Source organism: Protopterus annectens, chromosome 9.part0 (genome assembly GCF_019279795.1).
Source record: "Protopterus annectens isolate FY-2018-M chromosome 9.part0, PAN1.0, whole genome shotgun sequence".
In the NCBI taxonomy this organism is placed as follows: domain Eukaryota; kingdom Metazoa; phylum Chordata; order Ceratodontiformes; family Protopteridae; genus Protopterus; species Protopterus annectens.
The window spans coordinates 1,326,766,577-1,326,790,259 of NC_056743.1; positions in this window are offsets into that span (position 1 = coordinate 1,326,766,577).

A 23,683-nucleotide genomic window follows, 5' to 3' on the forward strand; every position below is an offset into this window, starting at 1 on the left:
GGAGAGATAGGTATGTATCCCAAAGACTACCCCGTCTATGGAACAGGCTCTTCATCCATGTGAAGTAGAGTTTCTCCCTAACCTAATTCAAGTGCAAGTTGGACAATTGGATGGGAAACTGGAAATTCATCCCTGGTTTGGCATCTATGTCTCTAATGCAAATGGGTAACCTGTAAATGGTTCATCTCCCAGGCCTATGCTTACACTTATCAAGGGTATCAAAACTTGTCAGAGATTTGGGATGCATGGCTAGGCTTAAAAAGGCCCTTTTGGTCGTTAACCTAGTAAACACCTATGAATCTATGAAACTATGAACCTCTGGGAGACAAATCTGTCCCTCCAGCAGGCTTTATTAATGTCACATACCAGGTTAAGGTCTTTAGAGTGAGTAACCCGTGTATCATTTGACTTTATGATATGAAGCATGTCCAATAACGCAGAGTCAGAGATTGCCTTATATGCAAGGCAGATATCACCTCTGAGTAGTCTGTATGAAACAGAATAAAATGAGAGTGATTTTATATGATCCCCATAGGACAGATGGTGAAGGCCTTGAATTTTGCTTGTGAGGAACCTTTGTGGTTTCTCCAGTTGCTGCAGGTGCTTAGAAAGGTACATACCAAAAGGGGTGTTGTACTCAATTATTGGCCTGATGAGGGAAGAGTAGAGGAAGATGATAATTTCTTTTTTTTCTGGGCGTAATACCCTTACTTATGAGATGAGCAGTATATAATGCCCTTCTTACCACTGTGGAGACATGATGGTCAAAGGGAGGTTGTTCTCAACCTGTGTGCCCAAGTCTCTCACCACTGAGTGTGTACTTAAGGTGTTGCTATTAATGTGGCAACTAGCAGGAACATCGATTTTATTAAAGGAATGATAATACATTTTTTGCATTGAGTTTAAGGCCATGACATTGGCACCAGTCATTTGTTTGCGTAAGACCCTCTTGTAGGATGTTGACATGATTTGGAAAGTCTATGGGCCAGATTCAGGAAGGCTTACACGGAGTTTAAGAGTAGTGTAAGCCTCCGTGTAAGCCTCCTGATTCAGCAACAGCCCAAATCTCCGTGTAAGAGACAGCTAACACGTCTCTTACACGGAGTGGGCGTGGAAATGCTCAATACCTCATTTGCAGCTCCAAGATATGCAAATGAGGTATGTGAGCGATCCACGAAGCCCAAACCAGTCCGTGTAACGGACGTGTTAGCTGCAGAAATGTACTCAGCTGACAACTGAGTACATTTCTGCAAAATTAAAACGGAGCTATGTCAGCTCCAAATAAAGGGTGCATTTGTTACATTAAGCATGCCAATGGCCAAATATGTGGCCATTGGCATGAAAAATGTTGCAAAAAAGTTATATAACTTTTTTTTTTCACGGATTTATGTGTTTAACTGTGGCGCACACCAGCAAAGCGGGTGCGCTACCTAAAACTGAAAACCGAAGCTTATAAGCCCACAATTGTGGGATTTATATATTACATGAAATGTCAATGGAGGGACTTGCAGAGCAAAAACAATATGGCCTCCGTTTAGTGGTTGTCAAGGGGGGGAAGCTCCATGTAAGATATGTAACTAAGCATTACTAGGCAATCCTATGTAAATGAGGCTTACAATACTGAATCACACTGCCACATAAGTAATGAGCACTTTCTGAGTCGTGTAAGAGTTAGAGAAGGGGGAGGAACAGAGTAAGAGGTAGGTGACATCATGGGGGGGGAGGATAGAAAGAAATGTACCAGATTGGAGGGCAATGTAAGGTAAGAGATGACAGACAGACATCAGGGAGGGAGGTGTGTCCCAACAGAACACTGGGAATGTCAAGAAATTGAGGGCATACGCTATCCCTACACTCTAAGTTTCTTGATATCGTGCATGCGTGTCTAGCGTGTGAGGCAGGTTCTACATGTGGGGCGTGTTGCAAACTGTTTACAACGGTTTCTTGGGCGTGCGTGTGTAAGGCGGTGTCTGGCGTTTTAGCATGAATCAGCCTAGCTAACACCGTGTAAGGATGTGTGGCGTGTAACACCGTGTAGGGATGTGTACACGAGTTTAAGTTACTGTGGCGTGTTTAAGCGGTGTGCACACTGCTCCCACTCAGGAAACAGAGAGGAAATAGGAAACAACCAAAATACAGGAAACTGCCAGAAGATACTACTAAAGTTAATTGGTGGAAACAATTAGAAGCAGGCAATTACACAGGCAGACTAGAAGCACAACCCAGCACTTAAAACACAACAAAGAGCAGTGCAGGCTGTTTCTCACAAGAGATACTGCCAGAAACTAAGCTATCAGAGTTGAAACCTGAAAAAGCCTGAACTCAGAGCAGAAATGCAAGGCGATGCCATAGCAGTAATACTCAGACATAGACGAATTCTCGAGGGTGGTGATAATGCAGATGCTGACAGACAACCCAGAGTGAGGAGAAGGAGAAGAGTATACAGGCCTAGGGTCACCTACCATGGGTTACATGAGCTGGAGATAGTAGAGCGCTATAGAGTGGACAGAGAGCTCCTGCAGCAGATTGTTGAGCTGTGCAGGCCACGCCTCACACACAGAACCAACAGACGGGAACCCATCCCAGTGGAAACCAAGGTATGTGTTGGCCTAAGAATACTAGCAACAGGTACCTTTCAGAGACCAACTGGCGATATGATGGGGATATCACAGGCATCAGCCTCCAGGGTACTGCACCAGTTCCTGGATGCCATGTCACCACATGTCAGTGATCATATATATGTCCCTAGTGACCGTGAGGTTGTGTCCAGCAATATGCGTCTCTTCCAGCAAATAGCGGGATACCCTGAGGTGCTGGGTGCAATAGACTGCACGCACATACGCATCAAGGCACCAGCCGGTGAGCGGGGTAGAGTCTACATTAACCGCAAGGGATACCCCTCCATCAACTGCCAGGTCGTGTGTGATGCCCAGGGCATAATAATGAATGTGTGTGCTGGCTGCCCTGGTAGCTACCACGATTTCCACATCTGGCATCTGACGCAGCTGTACCAATCATTTGCCAATGGGGACTTCCCACACGGACACCTAGTGGGGATGCTGGTTATGCACTTGAGCCGTGGCTGATGACACCCATCAGAAATGCACACACACCCGAACAGGAGCGCCATAATGAGGCACACGCACAAACACGTAATATCATAGGCGTGTGTTTGGGCTGCTCAAGTCACGGTTCCGGTGTCTGGACACGTCTGGTGGAGCTTTGCAGTACACACCAACTACATGTACCCAAATGATCATGATATGTGCTATGCTACATAATATGATCCTGCGGAAACAGCTGCAGCAGGACCAGCACAGGGCTGGGCCAAACATCCCCCCGCCATTGCCAAGGCCACCACAGGCAGGGGGTGACTTGGAGGAGGAACAACCTGACCTTGTCCCAGTAGGCAGAAGGAGGCGTGCCCGGTATGCCCTGGCCTTGGCAAAGAGGCAACGCATAGCACATATGCTTGGTCAGTAGGAACACTGGGACCGATACCCACTCTGACTCACTCATACAGTAACAGGGATGCCTAACATGACACAACCTGCTTCCAAATGTACAGGGAGTGTAGTATGTGCATCCGACAGAGGCAACCCTGCAGCACCACCCGAGGCATGAATGCCATGTGTTAAGTAATGTAATACCATGTATCATATGCACACCTGAGGACCATGACTAACATCCACCCTCACCAATCATAAACCACAAAAACACAAACCCACCTCATAGCTATCACAAGGGATAGGAACCTAGATGTAATGCTACCCAATGGCAAAGGTATAAACAGCAAGATGTGTGCAGTGTAAATGCACACAGTATAGGGAATGCACATATCAGTGCTGTAATAGAAAACAGGGTCAAAGTGCACATCAGCACCCTGACACTACCAGGGTCACACCTCATACAGTGATGTACATGTGCAAAAACATGGAACAAGATACAAAATGAGGGTGACTACCAATAAATGGCATGGATAACCACACACCCTGTTGTTACCACAACAAGAAGCAACATGCATTAGCCATGGTCAAACACCAATGGCTAAAACTGACTACTACTATATAGCTTGCTGCAGACCACTGTCCTAATAGCAGCAACTGCCCCAGGCCTATGTTCACAGGTTCACAGGTTCATACTAGGCTATCTGCCCTAGGGCATTTATAAGCCTAGACCAGAGTTCCGTGGAGTCTGCCGCACCTTCACTCTGACGGATAATTTGCCCATTATATTGCTGTGCCTCTGACAAGCAGTGATACTGAGGTTATCCCTGGGGCATACCTGCAATCTCCCATCCATTGATTAAGATCTCACTTGAACAAAGCCAGTGAGGTACTCAGCCTCACATGTACCAGGATGTTGTTCCACAGCATAGGGACTCTCTGGTTGAAGAATCTGTCCCTCCAGCACATCCTATTAATATCTGTGTTGAGGTTTAAATCTCCTGCCACTGTAGATCTGATGGATGTAGAGGTCTTGAGGTGAAGCGTGTACATTAACTCAGGTTTGGACATGGCCTTGGATGTCAGGCACAGGTCACCTCTGAGCAGGCGGTAAGTCACGGAATCAAGCTGGAATTCCTCCAGTCGGGCAGCATAAGAAATATGTTTGAGACCCTTTCTCCTCCTGTCGAGGAATTTGTGGGCCCATCCAATTGCCATAGGTGTCGGGTCATATACATGCTGAATGGGGCATTGCACTCAATCAATGGTCCGATGAGTGAAGAGTACAGGGAACAATGACCTCCCTGGATCTAGATGTGAATCCCTGCATGATGAGGTGGGCAATGTAGAAGTTCTACCTAACTACCCTGGCAGCGTGAGTGTCAAACAAAGGTTACTCTCAACCTGGGTGCCCAGGTCCCTGATAACCTCCTGTGTGCTTAGAGGATTGCCACCTACATGGGAACTAGTGGTAACCTTGTTCTTCCCAAAGGGTATGGCTATGCATTGTTTAGTGTGTAATGTAAGGCCATGGCTCTGGCACCAGTTATCCGTGTCTATGACACCCTTCTGAAGGATGTCTGTGTCAGATGGGTGTCCAACTATGGTTCCCAGTCTGCAGTCATCTTCAAACTTTGTCAGCCATAATCCCGCTGTGTTTGCTTGTACTTCTGAAAAGTAGATGCTGAGCAATAGTGGGCCCAGGACTGAGCCCTGTGGGACACCACTTGTGACAGTTGTGGAGTGTGACATGGCACCAGCAAGTCTGAACCTGTCTGTTCTGTCACGTAGCGGTTTGCAACCCATCTTGTGATGTATGGGTTCACATTTAAGCTGGTGATGTTTTCAATGATACCCAAGTGGGGTATTGTGTTGAAAGCCTTTGCCAGGTCAAGGTAGGCTGTGTGGAGTGCCTTGCCCTTGTCAATGGCCTTGGTGTCTGTTATGAAACAGTCAACCAAGTTTAAAAGGCATGATCTGCCCTCAACAAAGCCTAACTGGGTTGGATCTAATGTCTGCAAGTCCCTATGTCCTCATCTATGACTTCCATTATGATCTTCTCCATAGCTTAGCAGACCCTGCTTGTCAAGCTGATGGGATGGTAGTTTCCGTGGTCGGTGGAGGCACCCCATGTGAAGTGGGTCCACCATTGACATATGCCACTCCTTGGGAACATATCCTGAGTTGAGGCTAAGATCATACAGCTGCCCTGACTGCGGGTTTAATTCTTGAGTGAGTTCATGGAGCACAAAACCAGGGACACCATCTGGTCCCATGGATGCTGCGTCCTTTCCCTTGGATAGAGCAGTTCCCACCTGAGCATTTGAGATGTTTGGGGGCTACAATCCTCTTTCATACATATCTCTCCAGTTGTGGTGGAGGGTGGGTGGAGAAATCTGCACTGAACCTGTCAGCCAGTATGTTGGCAATGTCTGTAGGTTCAGTGATATTTAACATTCTGAGCCTATTCTGAGCATATCTGGGAGTTTCCTCCCAGGTGTGTAACGTATGTATAAAAGGCCTCATTGTTGTCCCGTGAGCCCTTAGTGGGTTTACTCCCAATATTCGCCTTGGATGATTTCATGGGGGAACTCAGTGTTTCACCTATATTGAGCAGGGGTGTCTACCCTTCCACGGATATCGCTCTATCTTGTAGTACCTCCTTCCTTGTGTTGTAGTGCTTGTTTATGGCTGAGGTCCACCACACTGGACGCTTGCCTCTGGTACAACGAGTCTGTGTTTTGTTTGGGATTGCCTCATCCATGCAGTCTTGAAGGTGCTGGTAGAAGGCAGTTGTAAGTGATACAGTGGCTTGGGTAATGGTGTCTGCTGGCTTGGGGGCTTTGAAAGAGACCACAACAGTCATTAGAAGTGTGTAGTCAGCTTCTGAGAGGTTCTGCACTGTGGTCTTTTCTATCTGGGGTGGGGGTGGGATGTGGACTTCCACTGAGAGTAGGTCATGATCTGATCTCACCAATGATGGGTATACCTCTGGTGTTGAACATTGTGAGCCCATGTTTGTGATGATGAGATCTACTATGTTGTCTCCTCTTGTGGGGATGGTGACTAGTTCTTCCATGGCATGTGAGTGTATGAACTCTAGGAACCTGTGGGCTAGAGTGTTGTGGCTGTAGTACTGATCCCAGTCTATATTTGGATAGTTGGGATCACCCAGTGTGATGGTGTTTGCAGGTACATGTATCCCGCCACTGTTTTCATGAAAGCTCTGTGAGGTACCTGAGTTTCAGAGGATGGCCTGTAACATGCTACAAACTTCAGAGCAGTCTTGCCTATGGTTAATTGCACCGGATGGTGTCCAATGCATCGTGTGTTGCCACCAACCATGAGGTGAGGGTGTCCTTGATGAATATTGCTATTGCCACCCCTCATAGTGGTAATATGTGTACTGCATAGATACGAAATATTGTGCCTCTGACTTAGTAGTGACACATTATGACCACCTTACATAATTGAATAATGTGACTATGCCTCTGTCCAGTCTGTGCCCCTGTCCACATGCAGCTGTCCAGATGTCTCTTGAAGAGAGTCAGTGAGGTACTCTGTCTAACATGAACTGGGATACTCTGCTAGAGTTTGAGATGCCTCTGAGTTATGACTCTGTCCCTTCAGCATGTCCTATACATGTATGTGCTGAGGTTCAAATCTTTAGCTCCCATGTTTCTGGTGGATGTGGATTGCTTGCAGTGGAGCATGTCTACCAAATCCTGATCGGACATGGTCTTGTATGTCAGGCATAGGTCACCTGTGCGTATGTGGTATGACACTGAAAAAGCTTGTTTTAGTTATTCTGGAAGTATATGACATGTGTTGTAGATCCCTGATCTTCATGGTAAGGTACTTGTGGGGTCTCTCCAGCTGCTGCAAGTGCTGGTTGAGGTACATACCAAATGGGGCATTGTATTCAAGCATGGGCCTGATAAGGGAGAAGTATAGTGGTACAATGACCTCCTATGGTCTGGATGGAATACCCTCCATGATAAGGTGGCCAAGATAGAAAGTCTGTCAAACAACTTTGGCAACATGGGTGTCAAATGAGATGTCACTATCTACATGTGTCCCCAGCTGTCTGATTTGTTTCCTGTACTCATTGGGTTGCTGTCTATGTACAGATCTGTGGGTACTGTGTTCCTCCCAAAGGGGATGGCTACACATCAGTCGCAGTCAGTTTTAGGCCATGAGTCCAGCACCAGCTATCTGTCAGTGTGACGGCAGTCTGTAGGATGTGTGTGCTGGCTGATGTATTCACTATGGTGCCCAGGTTGCAGTCATCTGTAAACTTTGTCGGCCACAACCCTCCTATGTTTGCTTTCACATCTGAAAAGTAAATACCAAATAAGAGAGGTCCCAGGACACAACCTTGTGGGACACCACTTGTGACTGGCTGTGAACCTGACAAGGCACCTGCAATGTTGACATTATGGGTTCTGTTTCTGAGCCATTTTGCAACCTATGCTGTGACATATGGTGTTATATTTCAGCTGTTGAGCTTGTCTATGATGCCTGAGTGGGGTATTGTGTCAAAGGCCTTAGCCAAGCGCAGGTAGGTTGTGTGGACTGTGTAGCCCTCATCAACGGCTCTACTGACACTTTCAAAGTAGTCAACTTGGTGCAAAACGCAGGATCTGCACTGTACAAAGCTGAATTGGGTGTGATCAAGGGTCTGTAGGACACCAATGTCTCTGTGTGGAAGCTCCATAATGACCCTTCACAAAGCTTTGCAGACAAGGCTGTTTAAGCTTGTGTGGTGGTAGCTGCCAGGGTCTGTGGAGGCATCTCCTTTGTGGAGTGGGACCACTGTTGCCGTACGCCAGTGTTCAGGTACAGATCCTGTAGCAAGGCTAAGGTTAAATAGGATCTGCATATACAGGTTTATCTCCATCTGTAGTTCACATAGCATGCAACTGGGGATACCATCAGGTCCCATTGATGCTGTGTACTCGTCTTTGCTGACTGCGGCTCTCACATGGACATCCAGGATGACAGTGAGGTTACATACAGCTGTGATAACTATCATGTCTTGGGGGTGAGGGAGGGGGTACATTGCACTGAACTGGTCTGCCAGGGTGTCAGTAATATCTGTCAGGTCCCTGGGATATAAGTTGGTGTGTACCAAATCTGAGCATATATGAGGGTTCCCACCCAGGCGTCAGACATAACTGAAGAAAGCAGTGTGGTTACCTTCATCGTCTGTGGTGATTTATGTCCCCAAGTTGAACTTGGGTGTCTTTATGTGAGAATGTAGCTTTCTACTACTGCTGATCACAGCTGCCTTACATTCTGGAGATGTAGCTCTGTCTTGCATTAGTATGCTTCATCTGTTATACAGTTTGTTTATGGCTGGGGTCCACCAGACAGGCCACTTTCCCTTGGTGGTGAAGGTGTCATTCTCATTTGTGATTGCATGGTCCATGCTTACTCGGAGATGTCCGTAGAAAGTGTCTGTGCAGGAGTCACCATTGTGTGTTGTGGTTTCCACTGGCCCAGTGGGCTTAATGGATACCATCTCAGTCCGAAGAAGTGTGAAGTCAGCTTCTGAGCTGTTTGTCACTATACCCTGGTATCATACTAGCACTGACACAGGTGTAAACAATTCCCCAGAATCCATCAAACAAAATGGACATGCAGGCTTACAGATGCCCTAGGGGTAGACTAGTATGAACCCATTATGATACAGATTGTACAGGACACTACAGATAACCCCAAGGCTGTTGCAAATGATGGTAGTAAGCATGTTGTTGATTCCTGGATATGCTCCGGATCACACCGATATTACAAACAACATACCAGACACACACAGGTATGGCCAACATACATCCTGACATGTGCAGTGCAAACCCCCCCCCCATAATGCCAAATACCTTCCCCAGCAGACTGCCGCCTCCCTGACATTATGTCACCCTTACCACAGTGCATGCGTACCAAAGAGCAGTGTACAACAACAGTGGGTGTTCTCAACAAAGGTGTCTCCTGAATGGATAGGAAAAACAACCACCACAGAATCATGAGAGGTTTGGTCTTCACAGCTATGGAAAGGACCAGCATGTACCACAGACATAATGATATTGTGGATCTATTGACACCCGACCCTACCCAGTGTGGGTTTACAAAGTGCAGACCCCACCCCTAAACATGTGTGACTCAGTTGAAACAGTACTTGAAGTCAGTGATGAGGGCAATGTGGTCCACACAGTGTAGCGGACCTTGCAAAGCCTTCTGTACAATACCCTATGTGTTCCGTATAGATTTGCTCACCAGCTGATATATACACCCCAATGTCATGGGTGGGGTTGCAAACCAGACCAACGACAGAACTGACATGGTCAGACATGCAGCAGCCATGTCAGACTACAAACCACATATAACAGGCATCCCACAAAGCTTGGTCCTGGGACCTTCACCATCTGGTATATATGCCCCATAGGTACAGGCCAACAAGTAAGGACTGTGCTGGAACATGTTTGTAGAGGACAACAAGCCGCCTGACATATCTGATACACCAGCTGACACAAGCATCCCATAAAAGGGCCACATAGAAACAGACAGCTGGTGCCATAGCCATGTCAGCATGTTAAATGGTGAAAACAGTATAGTCAGCCTCTGTGGATAATCCAGTAAGTGACCACCAATTCCCACATAGGTGTCGACCCATGACATACCTAACATGTAATGCCAGAATGGGGACACAAGGTGATAGATATCCTGCATTGGACAAAAATGTGGCTGTAGGGTTAACAGCAACAATCCATATACCAACCTAATCATGAGGGTTATGACATCTAGCTAAGGGGAGGTCATTGTGGTTTTGCAGTTATCTTTCAGCAGCATTACAAATGACCACAACAGCGCCTGTGTGGTGTACCTCAACAGATACATTCAGCAACTGTAAAGTCCACAACAGTACCTCACCAGGAGTATCAAAGAGCTGGAACACATGTAATGTGTCGCCTGATTAAACAGAATGCAGTTCCACACACTGCCATGCTGGCCACCCAGACACAAGCTGTGCCTGATGTAGAAAGCCATGTCCAAGCTGTCAGCAATGCACATGCCGTACCTTGTACAATGTGAATGGCAGGGAGATATGCACATGAGGGACCTGAACCCCAGCACTGACATACATAGGACAAGCTGTACTGCATTATCCATAACACAGAAGCCACCACCATGCATGAGTAAACTACCAGTACAGGTTATCCATAGAGTCACTCATTTATTCTACTCAACAGGGATCCTAACGAGTGGATGGGAGATGGTAGGTATACCCTGGGTATCAATGTTGTGTCACAGGTAGACAGAGGCACAGTATACAAAACAAGACATATGTCATGCCAAACTGCACTTATGATGTGTTGATGGACAAACACACTATCCAATAACCATTAGAAATGGCCTTGGGCACATCGGTAGTGTTTGCCAATGTACACCCATGTTGTGGAATACACTACTGCAGTTGGTTGAGGCCGTTGTAAGTAGTTCACATCTGAACATAATGCAACATGGTCAGATAGGTTCATAGGTTCATACTAGGCTATCTGCCCCAAGGCAGTTCTAAGCCTAGTCCAGAGTCTGGTTGCGTCGCCACCCCTTATATGGAAACAGTACTGTGCCCATTAGTTTGGCGTGCCTGTCTCCAGCAGTGACACAGTGGCGATCCCGGGGTAAACCTATGATTTCCCATCCACAGGTCAGGATACCTCTTGAACAGAGCCAGCAAGGTGCTGTGACTCACATGGACCGTGATTGTATTCCACAGCATAGGGAGTCTCTGAGTGATAAATCCACCCCTCCAACATGTCCAATGTACATCCCTGCTACGGTGTAAGTCACTTGCACTAGTGGTTCAGGTGGATCTGAAGATTTTGAGGTGGAGCATGTCCATTAATCCCTGGTTGGACATGCTTGCATGTCATGCACATGTCACCTCTAAGCAGACAGTATGTGACTGAATAGAGCTGTAGTGTTTTCAATCTGGCAGCATATGACAGATGTTGGAGACCCTTTATCCTTTTGTTGGGGGACATTCAGGGTCTCCCCACTTGCTGCAGATGTCAGGTGAGATACATCCAGATAAGGCAGTGTACCAGATCACCGGTCCGATAAGTGAAGAGTACAGGGGAACAATGACCCACTAGATCTGGATGTGGATCCCTTCCTGATCATGTGGACAATGTAGAAGGTCCTACTAGCCACTTTAGCAATGTGAGTGTCATCAGAACAGTGACTGTCAACCTGGGTCCCCAGGTCCATGATAACCTTCCCTGTGCTTAGAGGATTGCCACCTATATGGTAGCTTGGGGTTACCTTGCTTTCCCTGAAGGGTATGACTACACATGTTTTGCAAGTTGACTTCAGGCCATGGCTCTGGCACCAGCTATCAGTGTCCGTGAGCCCCTTCTGAAGGATATCCGTGTCTGATGCACTGTCCACTATGGCACCCAGTGTGCAGTCATCTGCAAACTTTGTCAGCCAAAGTCCTCCCATGTTGGACTGTACTTCTGAGAAGTAGATAACAAACAATAGGGGGCCAAGGACTGAGCCCTGTGTGAGACCACATGTGACTGGCATGGTGTCTGACATAGTGCCAGCAACTCTAACCCTGTGGGTCCTGTCCATAAGACAGTTTGAAACCTGATCTTGTGACATATGGGTGTACATTTCTGTTGGTAGGGTTTCCTACAATACCTGAGTGGGGTATTGTGTTGAAAGGGTTTTCAAGGGCAAGGTAGGCTCTATGGACTGCCTTTCCCTCATCAATGGCCTTAGTTACTGTTTTGATAATGTCAACCAAGTACAAAAGGCATGACTTGCCCTTGATCAACACAAACTGGGACAGGTACAATGTCTGCATGTCCTCCATATCTTTCTTCATGAGCTCCATTATGATCCTCTCCATAGCTTTGCAGACTACACTTGTTAAGCTTATGGGGCAGTAATTACCAGAGTCCATAGAGGCACTGCCTTTGTGCAGACATGCACAACTGGACCCTAAAGAGGCTGTTGTGCACAGTATGGAAATGTAAATCAGTGATAGGACTAAAGCCCAGGATAATGTCCACCACAGTGAAAGTACTGAACCACTACACTATACAGTACAACAGTGCTAGGTCAGTATGAATGGATGTTAACAATTGTATGCAAAGTATCCCATGCAAAAGCTGCAGGCACAGTATAATCCCTGTTGTGTTCACAGGAAGCATCTGGACAGTAACTACACAACATGTCACAGAACACACAACCTTAAACAGGAGTTATTATTTGGAGTTCACACTCATCCACAACTGTGATGGGCTGCATAGTTCAACATATGGAAAGCTCACACTGGGCATGCTCACACACTTTGATAAATGAGACATCATTCACACAACATGCCATGGGAAGGCTGAAGTGGGCATGCTCACACACTTAGTTCAAATGTTCCTCTTAACAACTGTGAAAACACACCACAGGATGCACATTCCCCATTCCAAACAATGAAGATGTCAGCACCCTATAAGTAGATCAGTAGAAATGCTACCTCCCAGTAATCTGAATAGCGCGCTCTGCTAATCGTCTGTCTCTAGTGTCATAACATAGTTAGGTAGGGGTTTGAATCCAGCAAGTGGCATGTGTGTGTGTGAATGGGGGTAAGTGTCTGTATAAGTGTGTATGAGAAGCACATCCCTTTTGGCAACTGTGGAAACACACCACAGGGAGCTCATTCCACTTTCTAAACACTGATGATGTCAGCACCCTATAAGTAGATCAACTGAAATGAAATCTCCTAGAAATGTGAATAGCATGCTCCGCTAATGCGTCCGTCTCTAGTATCATAACATAGTTAGGTAGGGGTTTGAATCCTGCTACGGGAATGTATGTGTGTTAGTATGAGTGGGGTTTGTGTGTGTGCATAACGCTGTGGAGGGAAGGTGCCTTTTGCCAACTGGGAGAACACACTACAGGGTGCACATCCCTCTTCGTAAACACAGATGATGTCAGCACCCTCTAAGTACAGCATTGGAAAAGATTGCTCCTACTAATGCAAATAGCACACTCTGCTAATGTGTCTGCCTTTAGAGTCATAACACATCTAGGTAGGGGTTTGGACCTTGCAAATGGAGAGTACGCGTTCTACTCTGGGTGGGGTTGGTGTGTGTGCACAATGGCGGGGTGGGATGTCTCTTTTGCCAAATGGGGCTATGCACTGCAGGGTGCACATTTCCCTTAACAAACAGTGATGTTGACAGCACCCTGTACAAACAGAACAACAACACAGAAGGTGTTGTTACCAATGATGCATGTAAGGTTACACTTCAAGTAATGTCCACAAAACAAAGTAGGATAAACAAATGCTCCTTTTACTCTATCCAAACAACATGGCAACAGACAACTGACACTACTCAGTATAGTGCTACATGCTACTGTAACATGCAGATGTACCAGAATATACCTAGATAGTGTTTTGAAGCCTGAATGTGGCAAGTGTGTGGATGTGTTATGTTACTGTGTGTGCATTTCCGTATGGAAAACATGTTTGAGATATTGGCAATATTGTTGCAGACAGTTTAGGTGCAGATATCTCCCCATTCTCCTACACAAGTGGAATTAGTTATCACAGATGACTGTAACCTCCCTATCCTCTCACATGTCCAGGTGAGGGCCACCCTCAACATTGCAGGACACATAGCATCACTGTTACAGAATGGTATCCCTGGATGTGTGCTACATTCACCCCAGGAGGACATGGCACCACATTACAGACTGATATTACTCCCTGGCCATACTACAGGATGTGTACCTGAAGAGTGCCATACATACACAGTGGTCCCACACCAATGAGGAGTAACCTCTACTGACCCTGGTATGTACTGCATCATATGCACAACTGGCCTTCTGTTCTAAGCTACGGAAGTGTCACGTTATGGGCAACATGTACAGCAATATTACATATGTGTATATTTCAGGACTATGCACACAAAACCTATCTCATGGACAGAGCTATAGATAGTGAACTATGATACATTTGGAGGTGTCACAGTAAACACAGTATTAACCTGCTACTTTGCATTACCTGTGTTTGTGGCAGCTGTTGCTGTGTCAGTGGTGCTTGCTTGCTGCTTGCTGTTTGCTACTCATGGTTTTGCTGCTGGCTGTCTGTATATTTTCTCTTAGTAATCTCTCTCTCTCTCTCTCTCTCTCTCTCTTTCTCATTAGGTTTGTGCAATGACTGTATTGCATGAGTGGAGTGTGGGTACTGAATGCTTTTGTAGGTATCTGCATAGGTCCATGTGATGGCCCCTGCACCAATTGTAAGGCAGCATTTGCTAATTGCATGCAGCCAGGTGTGTGTTGATTGCATGTCTCACTGTGATTTCAGGACACTGCTATAAAAAGGTATGTGAGATAGGCGTAGCCCTTTCAGATTGTAGGGCGTGGGCGATGCTGGTATGCTGTTGACAGTGTTCTGTGAGTGTGAAGGTTAGTATGGGAATCCAGTGATTTGGCCATTAAAACTTTGCCTCACATGCTTTGGATGGTACATCTCCTATATTGCCTTTATACTAATTCCTACTATTGACTGTTATATTTATTTTAGCAGAGTGCTTTTGTATGGCTGTCATGGCTTAGTGGTAGGTCATACAGACTAATGTTACCAAGGTCCTGGGTTCGAGACTGGCAGTGGGAATTTATTTTTGTCTCCAGACTTTCAAAATGAGTACAAGACATGTCAATCAAAGTGCCATAAAGGCACTTTTAAGCACTTTAAACCAGGTCTGCACTCGTTAGCATGAATGAAGAAGGAGGCGTGCCCAGTATGGCCTGGCCTTGGCAAAGAGGCAATGCATAGCACATATGCTTGGTCAGTAGGAACACTGGGACTGATACCGCTCTGACTCACTCATACAGTAACAGGGATGCTTAACATGACACAACCTGCTTCCAAGCGTACAGGAGTGTAGTATGTGTATCCGACAGAGGTGGCCCTGCAGCACCACCTGAGGCATGAATGCCATGTGTTAAGTAATGTAATATCATGTACAATATGCACACCTGAGGACCCCAACTAACATCCATATCCACTCATATGACCCTGTGGAAACAGCTGCACATCATACAGTGATGTACATGTGCAAACACATGGAACAAGATACAAAATGAGGGTGACTAGCAATACATAGCATGGATAACCACACACCCATGTTTGTACCACAACAAGAAGCAACATGGAATAGCCATGGTCAAAACCAATGGCTAAAACCGACTACTACTATATAGCTTGCTGCAGACCACTGTCCTAATAGCAGGAACTGCCCAAGGCCTATGTTCACAGGTTCATACTAGACTATCTGCCCTAGGGCATTTATAAGCCTAGCCCAGAGTTTTGTGGCTTCTGCCACCCGTGCAAGTTGATGGATAATATGCCCATTATTTTGCTGTGCCTCTGTCAAGCAGTGATACTGAGGTTATCCCTGGGGTATACCTGCAATCTCCCATCCATTGGTCACAATCTCACTTGAACAAAGCCAGTGAGGTGCTCAGCCTCACATGTACCAGGATGTTGTTCCACAGCATATGGACTCTCTGGGTGAGGAATCTGTCCCTTCAGCACATCCTATTAATATCTGTGTTGAGGTTTAGGTCTCCTGCCCTTGTAGTTCTGATGGATGTACAGGTCTTGAGGTGAAGCATGTTCATTAATCCTGGGTTGGACATAGTCTTGTATGTCAGGCACAGGTCACCTCTGAGCAGACAGTAGCGACTGAATACAGCTGGAATTCCTTCAGTCGGGCAGCATAAGAAATATGTTTGAGACCCTTTCACCTCCTGTCGAGGAATATGTGGGCCCATCCAATCTGAATGGGGCATTGTATGCAATCATTGGTCTGATGAGTGATGAGTACAGGGGAACAGTGACCTCCCTTGATCTAGATGTGAATCACTGCATGATGAGGTGGCCAATGTAGAAGGCCTTCCAAACTACCCTGGCAATGTGAGTGTCAAACAAAATGTCACTGTCAATCTGGGTGCCCAGGTCCCTGATAACGTACATTGTGCTTAGAGGATTGCCACCTAGATGGGAAGTAGTGGTAACCTTGTTCTTCCTGAAGGGTATGGCTATGCATTGTTTAGTGTGTAATGCAAGGCCATGGCTGTGGCACCAGTTAGCCGTCTCTATGAAACCCTTCTGAAGGATGTCTGTGTCAGATGGGTTTCCAACTATGCTTCCCAGTTTGCAGTCATCTTCAAACTTTGTCAGCCATAATCCTCCTGTGCTTGCTCGTACTTCTGAAAAGTAGATACTGAACAAATGTGGTCCCAGGACTGAGCCCTGTGGGACACCACTTGTCACAGCTCTGGAGTGTGAACTGGCACCAGCAACTTTGACCCTGTGTGTTCCGTCACTTAGCCAGTTTGCAACCCATGCTGTGATGTATGGGTTCACAATTAAGCTGGTGATGTTTTCAATGATACCTGAGTGGGGTATTGGTGAAAGCCTTTGCCAGGTCAAGGTAGGCTGTGTGGACTGCCTTGCCCACGTCAATGGCCTGGGTGAGTGTTTTGAGAAAGTCAACCAAGTTTAAAAGGCATGATCTGCCCTTGACAAAGCCAAACTGGATTGGACCCAATGTCTGCAAGTCCCCTATGTCTTCATTTAGAATTCCCATTATGATCCTCTCCATAGCCTAGCAGAACAGGCTTGTCAAGGGGATGGGATGGTAGTTTCTGGGGTTGGTGGAGGCACCACCTTTGTGAGGTGGGTCCACCATTGATGTATGCCACTCCTTGGGAACATATCCTGAGGTGAGGCTAAGATTAAACAGCTGCCCTAACTGCGGGTGTAATTACTCATTGAGTTCATGGAGCACACAACCGGGGACACCATCAGGTCCCATGGATAAAGTGTTTTCTGCCTTGGATTGAGCAGTTCCCACCCCAGCAGTGGAGATGTTTGGGCTACAATCCTCTGGTGTGCATACCCCCAGTTGGGGGAGGGAGAAATCTGCACTGAACCTGTCAGCCAGTATGTTGCCAATGTCTGTAGGTGCAGTGATATCAACATCATTCTGAACTAAGTCTGAGCATATCTGGGAGTTTCCTCCCAGGTTTCAAACATAGGTAAAAAGGCCTCATGATTGTCCCTGGAGTCCTGAGTGGGTTTACTCTCTAAACATGCCTCGGATGATTGTATGGGGAACCCAGTGTTTTACTCACAATGAGCAGGGGTGTCTTCCCCATACGGATTACACTCTATCGTGTAGTAGCTCCTTCCTTGTGTTGTACAGCTTGTTTATGGCTAGGGTCCACCAGACTGGATGCTTGCCTGTGGTACAAAGAGTCATTATTATTTTGGATTGCCTGAACCATGCAGTCCTGGAGGTGCTGGTAGAAGGCATTTCTAAGTGATACAGTGGCTTGGGTAATGGTGTCCGCTGGCCTGGGGGCCTTGAAAGAGACCACACCAGTGCTCAGAAATGTGAAGTCGGCATTTGACAAGGTCTTCACCGTTTCTTTTCCCATCTGGGGTGTGGGTGGGATGTGGACTCCCACTGAGAGTAGTCCATGATCTGATCTCACCAATGATGGGTATACATCTGGTGTTGAACAGTGTGACCCCATGTTTGTGATGATGTGTTCTAGTATGTTGCCTCCACTTGAGGGGATTGGGACCAGTTGTTCCATGGCATTTCAGTGTATGAACTCTTGGAACCTTTGTGTTAGAGTGTTGTGGCATGATTAGTGATCCCAGTCTATATGTGGATAGTTGGAATCACCCAGTAGGATGGTGTTTGGAGATACATTTATCCCCTTCAGTGTTTGCAGGATAGCTGTGTGAGGTACCTGAGTTTGAGCGGGTGGCATGTAACATGCTACAAACTGCAGAGCAGTCTTGCCTACGGTCACTGGCACCTGGATGGTCTCCGATGCATAGTGTGTTGCCACCAACCATGAGGTGAGGGTGTCCTTGATGAATATGGACACCCACCATCCTTCTTGTTGTTGTCGGGATGCTGGTGCCGGAATGCATGAGATGAGGTAACACCCGATAGTGCTGGGGTGCTGTCAGAAACTGTGAACCAGGTTTCAGGCACAGCACAGACATCAATGTGCTACATACTGAGAAGGGCATAGAGTGTGTGCAGCTTGAGGTAGAGACCTTGGGCATTGAGCAGCATCAGCCGTAGTGTCTTTCCTTTACTGTGTTCTAGGGTGGTAGGTGTAGAATCCTATTTCCAGTTGTGATTGTATGGTCCATGCTGTCTGACATCTAGCTAAGGGGAGGTCATTCTGGTTTTGCAGTTATCTTTCATCACCAGTAGAAATTACCACAACAGCCCCTGTGGGGTGTACCTCATGCACACACATCCAGCACCTGTAAAGTCCACAACAGTACCTCACCAGGAGTATGACAGAGCTGGAACACATGTAATGTGTAGTCTGATTAAACAGAGTGCAGCTCCACACACTGCCATGCTGTCCACCCAGATGCAAGCTGTGCCTGGCGTAGAAAGCCATGTCCAAGCTGGAATCAATGCACATGCTGCACCTTGTACAATCTGAATGGCAGGTAGCTATGCACATGAGGGAACTGAACCCCAGCACTGACATATATAGGACAGGCTGTACTGCATTATCCAAAACACAGAAGCCACCCCCACACATGAGTAAACTACCACTACAGGTTGTCCATAAAGACACTGGTTGAGTCCCCTCAACAGGAATCCTAATGAGTGGATGGGAGATGGGAGGTTTACCCTGGGTATCAATGTTATGTCACAGGTAGACAGAGGCACAGTATACTAAACAAGACATATGACATGTCGAACTAAACACAATGTGTTGATGGACAAACACATTCTCCGACTAGCATTAGGTCAAGATACCTCTTGAACACAGCCAGCAAGGTGCTCTGCCTCAAATGGACCAGGATTGTATTCCACAGCATAGGAGTCTCCGGTGATAACTCCATCCCTACAACATGTCCAACATACATCCCTGCTAAGGTGTCAGTCACCTGCACTAGTGGTTCAGGTGGATCTTCTGAGTCTGAGGTGGAGCATGTCCATTAATCTCTGTTTGGACATGGCCTCGCATGTCAGGCACATGTCACCTCTAAGCACGCGGTATGTGAGTGAATAGAGTGTGAGTGTCTTCAATCTGCCAGCATATGCCAGCTGTTGTGGTTCCTTGACCCTTTAGGTGGGGACAGTCAGGGTGTCTCCAATTGCTGCAGATGTTGGGTGAGATACAGCCAGAATAGGGCATTTGACTTGATCACCGGTCTGATAACTGAAGAGTACAGGGGAACAATGACCCACTAGATCTGGATGTGAATCCCATCCTTATCAGGTGGGCAATGTAGAAGGTCTTCCTAGCCACTTTAGCAATGTGAGTCTGAGAAGAATGGCGACTGTCAACCTGGGTCCCCAGGTCCGTGATAACCTCCTCTGTGCTTAGAGGATTGCCACCAATATGGTAGCTTGGGGTCACCTTGCTTTTCCTGAAGGGTATGTCTACACATGTTGTGCACTCTGACTTCAGGCCATGGCCCTGGCACCAGCTATCAGTTACTGTGAGTCCCTTCTGAAGGATATCTGTGTGTGATGCACTGTCCACTATGGTGCCCAGTGTGCACTCATCTGCTAACATTGTCATCCAAAGTCCTCCCATGTTGGCCTGTTCTCATGGGAAGTACATGACAAACAATGGTGGCCAAGGACTGAGCCCTGTGTGACACCACCTGTGACCAGCCTGGAGTCTAACATAGTGCCAGCAACTCTAACCCTGTGGGTCCCGTCCTTAAGCCAGTTTGCAACCCATCTTGTGACATATGGGTTTACATTTCAGTTGTGAGGGCTTTCCACAATACCTGAGTGGGGTATTGTGTTGAAAGTGTTAGCAAGGCCAAGGTAGGTTGTATGGACTGCCTTTCCCCAACAATGGCCTAAGTGACCAATTTGAAGATGTCAACCCAGTACAAAAGGCATGATCTGCCCCTGACCAAGCCAAAATGGGATGGGTACAATGTCTGCATGTCCCCTATATCTTTGTTTATGAGCTCAATTATGATCCTCTCCATAGATTTGCAGACTACACTTGTTAAGCTTATGGGGCAGCAATTAACAGGGTCTGTAGAGGCACTGCCTTTGTGCAGATGTGCACAACTGGACCTTAACCAGCCTGTTGTGCACACTATGGAAATGTAAATCAGTGATAGGACTGAAGCCCAGGATACTGACCGCCACAGTGAAAGTACTGAAACACTACACTAGACAGTGCTACAGTGTTAGGTCAGTATGAGCGGATGTTGACAAGTGTGTGCAAAGTATCCCATGGAAAACCGGCAGGCACAGTATACTCCCAGTGTTGTTCACACGAAAAGCATTCGGACAGTAACTACACAACATGGCACAGAACACACAACCATAAACCGGAGGTATTTGTTGAAGGTCACACTCATCCACAAATGTGATGGGCTGCAGAGTTCAACATATGTAAAGCCCACACTGGGCATGCTCACACACAGATAAATGAGACATCTTTCACACAACATGCCACAGGAAGGCTGAACTGGGCATGCTCACACACTTGGTCCAAATGTTACCCCTAGCAAATGTGAAAACACACCAGAGGATGGTCGTCCCCCTTTCTAGACACTGATCATGTAAGCACCCTATAAGTATATTGGAGACAAAGATTCTCTCAGTAATCCGAATAGCGCCGTGCTAATCGTCCGTCTCTAGTGTCATAACATAGTTAGGTAGGGGTTTGAATCCAGCAGGTGGCAAGTGTGTGTGAAGGGGTAAGTGTGTGTGTAAGTGTGTATGAAAGAAACATCCCTTTTGGCAACTGGGAAAACACACCACAGGATGATCATTCCACTTTCTAGACTCTGATGATGTCAGCACCCTATAAGTATATTGGAGGAAAGGATTCTCTCAGTAATCCGAATAGCGCCGTGCTAATGCGTTCATCTCTAGTGTCATAACATAGTTAGGTAGGGGTTTGAATCCAGCAGGTGGCAAGTGTGTGTGAAGGGGGGTAAGTGTGTATGAAAGAAACATCCCTTTTGGCAACTGGGAAAACACACCACAGGATGATCATTCCACTTTCTAAACTCTGATGATGTCAGCACCCTATAAGTATATCAGGGGAAAGGACTTTCCCCAGTAATGCGAATAGCGCGCTGTGCTAGTGCGTCCGTCTCTAGTGTCTTAACATAGTTAGGTAGGGGTTTGAATCCGGCAGATGACAAGTGTGTGTGAAGGGGGTAAGTGTGTATGAAAGAAACATCCCTTTTGGCAACTGGGAAAACACACCACAGGATGATCATTCCACTTTCTAAACTCTGATGATGTCAGCACCCTACAAGTATATCAGGGGAAAGGACATTCCCCAGTAATGCGAATAGCGTGCTGTGCTAATGCGTCCGTCTCTAGTGTCATAACATAGTTAGGTAGGGGTTTGAATCCAGCAGGTGGCAAGTGTGTGTGAAGGGGTGTAAGTGTGTATGAAAGAAACATCCCTTTTGGCAACTGGGAAAACACACCACAGGATGATCATTCCACTTTCTAAACTCTGATGATGTCAGCACCCTACAAGTATATCAGGGGAAAGGACATTCCCCAGTAATGCGAATAGCGTGCTGTGCTAATCGTCCGTCTCTAGTGTTGTAACATAATTAGGTAGGGGTTTGAATCCAGCAGGTGGCAAGTGTGTGTGAAGGGGGTAAGTGTGTATGGAAAAAACATCCCTTTTGGCAACTGGGAAAACACACCACAGGATGATCATTCCACTTTCTAAACTCTGATGATGTCAGCACCCTACAAGTATATCAGGGAAAGGACATTCCCCAGTAATGCGAATAGCGTGCCGTGCTAATGCGTCCGTCTCTAGTGTCATAACATAGTTAGGTAGGGGTTTGAATCCAGCAGGTGGCAAGTGTGTGTGAAGGGGGTAAGGGTGTATGAAAAAACATCCCTTTTGGCAACTGGGAAAACACACCACAGGATGATCATTCCACTTTCTAAACTCTGATGATGTCAGCACCCTACAAGTATATCAGGGGAAAGGACATTCCCCAGTAATGCGAATAGCGCGCTGTGCTAATGCATCCGTCTCTAGTGTCATAACATAGTTAGGTAGGGGTTTGAATCCAGCAGGTGGCAAGTGTGTGTGAAGGGGGGTAAGTGTGTATGAAAAAAACATCCCTTTTGGCAACTGGGAAAACACACCACAGGATGATCATTCCACTTTCTAAACTCTGATGATGTCAGCACCCTACAAGTATATCAGGGGAAAGGACATTCCCCAGTAATGCGAATAGCGTGCTGTGCTAATGCGTCCGTCTCTAGTGTCATAACATAGTTAGGTAGGGGTTTGAATCCAGCAGGTGGCAAGTGTGTGTGAAGGGGGTAAGTGTGTATGAAAAAAGACATCCCTTTTGGCAACTGGGAAAACACACCACAGGATGATCATTCCACTTTCTAAACTCTGATGATGTCAGCACCCTACAAGTATATCAGGGAAAGGACATTCCAGTAATGCGAATAGCGTGCTGTGCTAATGCGTCCGTCTCTAGTGTCATAACATAGTTAGATAGGGGTTTGAATCCAGCAGGTGGCAAGTGTGTGTGAAGGGGGGTAAGTGTGTATGAAAGAAACATCCTTTTGGCAACTGGGAAAACACACCACAGGATGATCATTCCACTTTCTAAACTCTGATGATGTCAGCACCCTACAAGTATATCAGGGAGAGGACATTCCCCAGTAATGCGAATAGCGCGCTGTGCTAATGCATCCGTCTCTAGTGTCATAACATAGTTAGGTAGGGGTTTGAATCCAGCAGGTGGCAAGTGTGTGTGAAGGGGGTAAGTATGTATGAAAGAAACATCCCTTTTGGTAACTGGGAAAACACAATACAGGATGCACATACCCATTTCTAAGCGATATCACAATTATGTATGGCTTTTGATTACAGACATGCCATGTGTGTTGTGCACACACAGAATGCCCATGTGTGTGGGTTGTCCCTCACAATAATGCATGACATTGATTACACGGTTATGGCAATGAACACATGATGTATGTGTGTGCCAAATACACATATGTACCTGAGACTTTCAATATTTACCATGTGTGATGCCTGCCACATGTGAATACATGGTATATGCACAGGGTAACATTATGACCGTGGTCTTCTGTGCAGATGCTGCATATGGGATGTGTATATACAGTGTG